Genomic DNA, 2,525 nt, shown 5'->3' on the forward strand with positions numbered 1-2,525 from the left:
GACAGACATCCCAGATGTGCCGGGAGCAGCCTAAGGAGCAGTTTGGAGCACAGGATAGAGCAGGGGTGGGGTGTCCGTGGGAGCGCCTGGCCACACAGGGTCCTACCCTGGGACAGGAAATGGGGGCTCTCTCCCCATGCCGGGTGCTCTCACCACCATCCCAGTGGCGTTCCCCAGATAAGGCAGTTGAGCTGTGTTTCTGGATAGAATGAAAATGCAGTTACAGTCGGGAGAAGGGGCTTGGGAGCGGCGCTGATTGTCCCAAGGGCACGGGGCCATGAATAATCCCCTCCAAATCGCTCCTTGCCGGGCGARGGCTTCCGTCCGTGTCCCGGGTCTCTATCGGGGTCAGGGGTGAGCAGGTGCTGTCACACGGCCCACACAGACCAGGGAACCACTCAGACGAGGCAGTGWGAAAAAACAAACCCCAGGAGCTCTGAGAATGAGAGGAGGGAGGCCAAGCAGCGCGGCGGCTCCTGCGGGGCCGGCCTTGGAGSAGGGTCAGAAGCAGACTCGCCCAGACCTCGAGCATCCCAGCTTKCCCCATTGCCTCCTGCTTCAGCAGCGCCCCCAGCCCAGCTTTTTTCTCTTGCTTGCCTTGCTTGCGRTGGAGAGGGCGCTGGGGCTGTGCTGGTTCCCCTCTCCAGGCCGTCCCGTTCCCCTCCGGGTGTGCCCGAGCCCCGCGGGAGGAGGGCACGGCTGGGAGAGCGCCCCGAAACGCGGCTCCGTGCCAAAGCTCCTCTCGGAGAGCTCCTCTCCGCCTCACCGCTGTCTCTGCGGGTAGCGGGGTCCTCTGCCAGCATTCTGCGCTCTCCTCCTTGCGGGAGGGAGCCGTGCACAGGACGGGCTGATCCGGGAGCGCAGGATCCGCAGCATCGCTCGGGACGGGCGATGCAYCCAAAAACCCCGGCAGGAGGGACGGGGGAAGGAGCCCAGGCACCCAGCATGAGCCCTGGGAGCAGGAGCAGCACCAARGCTCCCCCAGCTTTGAACGAGCCCCCTCCCTGCCCCGCAGCCTGCTCCCAGCCCGGCTTGCTCTCCTGGCAGCGGGAAGAGCCCTCATGGCCGGGAATGCCRCTGCCGCCTGCAGCTGATGGTCACTTCTGTCTTTGGTGTGATTTGTTTGGTGTGAGCTTTCCCAGCCAGCCAGCATTCAGCYACTCTGAACTCTGCTTGCGTAAAACCAAAACCAAAGAAACCCGACGGAAATAGCGCTCTGCTGCGGGTCCCGGGCGGGCTGGGTGCGGTCCTGGGTGTCAGAGCCGGCTGTGGCTGTGCCTCACCTGCCTGGGTGGAGGCAGGAACGTTGTGTGGAGCTGGGAACATCCACGGCAGGGGCGCTCTTGGAGCGACCGGAGCTCTTGGGCCGCTGTGTTTGGGACGTGACAGGGATGGTGTGTGAAGGACTCTGTGTCAGAGCTGGCTCTAGTTTGTCCCTGTGTGTATCGTGGTGTCATGGACGAGTTTTTGTTTTTTAAGGAATGAGAGTTCCAGTCTGACCGACGGTGCAGGGATTACACATCCCAATCCACCCCAAACAGGACATTTCCTTGTTATTTGCAGCTGTGGAGCAGCCCCAGGTTCTGGTTCTACACCAAGTGTGGCACAGGCAGCATCCTCCACTGCATAAAATGCACCGTCTGTGCTGGTTTGTGAGGAACAGCTGGGATTGTGTGTGCTGGGGAGATGGAATGGGGATAACTGRTGTTTGGGAGTGTTTCCCAGCCCTGTCCGCCGAGGRTTCCCCAGCCAGCTGCTGAGGAAGRACGGTGGCTGTTAAACTGCAAATGTAATCCCCAAAGCTGCAGGTACAAACTGTAAAACTGTCTGGATTTGTCTGCACCTCCTACCTTTGCTATGGGAAGGAGATTCAAGGTATTTCTGAAATGCTTTTAATGTTCACGTCCTTATTTCTTCCAGCTCTCTCCAGGCAAAATTCACACTGATGAAGATTTGCACCTTCTCCTTTCAGAGCCACAGAACTTTGTCACCTCTGAGAGGCCTGACAGGTCTCTGTGCTCAGCCCTTTCCACAGGCTGGAAAGGCTCCAAAGGGTTTCCCTGTTTCCACATCCCCAAATTCCCCTGAAGCCCCTCGCTGTCCAAAGCCAGGGGTGGCCTGTGTGTTGTCTGAGGGACACGGAGCGCTTCCCTCTTCTCCTGGGACCAACAAAACAGGAATGAGACAGGGAACCCCGAGGAGGACTGATTGTCATTCAGGAGAGCGTGGGAGAAGTGCAGCCCTTGCAGAACACTTGTCTCATAAAGAAATCATCAGCACTGCCAGCAGGGTCTGCTCTGGGGCGTCCTGCAGATGTGACACCGCTGGCTGTCACTGCTCCCGGCTGGGGGACATGGGGATGGCACCTGCGGAGGAGCTGGGGGCTGGACACACAGCTGGGGACATTCACAGAGACTGGACACACAGCTGGGGACACTCACGGGGCTGGACACAGAGCTGGGGACACTCAGGGACTGGACACACAGCTGGGGACACTCAGGGACTGGACACAGAGCTGGGGACAC

General features: G+C 59.8%; 1 protein-coding gene across 3 annotated transcripts in view; it reads left to right on the forward strand.

Annotated features, from left to right (window-relative positions):
* Nucleotides 1–2,525, forward strand: part of ARHGEF9 (Cdc42 guanine nucleotide exchange factor 9) — a 212,034-nt gene that overhangs the window by 207,118 nt on the left and 2,391 nt on the right. The gene's annotated exons all lie outside the window — the stretch shown is intronic.

Source organism: Malurus melanocephalus, unplaced genomic scaffold (genome assembly GCF_030028575.1).
Source record: "Malurus melanocephalus ecotype Western Australia unplaced genomic scaffold, MMel_1.1 scaffold_692, whole genome shotgun sequence".
In the NCBI taxonomy this organism is placed as follows: Eukaryota; Metazoa; Chordata; class Aves; order Passeriformes; family Maluridae; genus Malurus; species Malurus melanocephalus.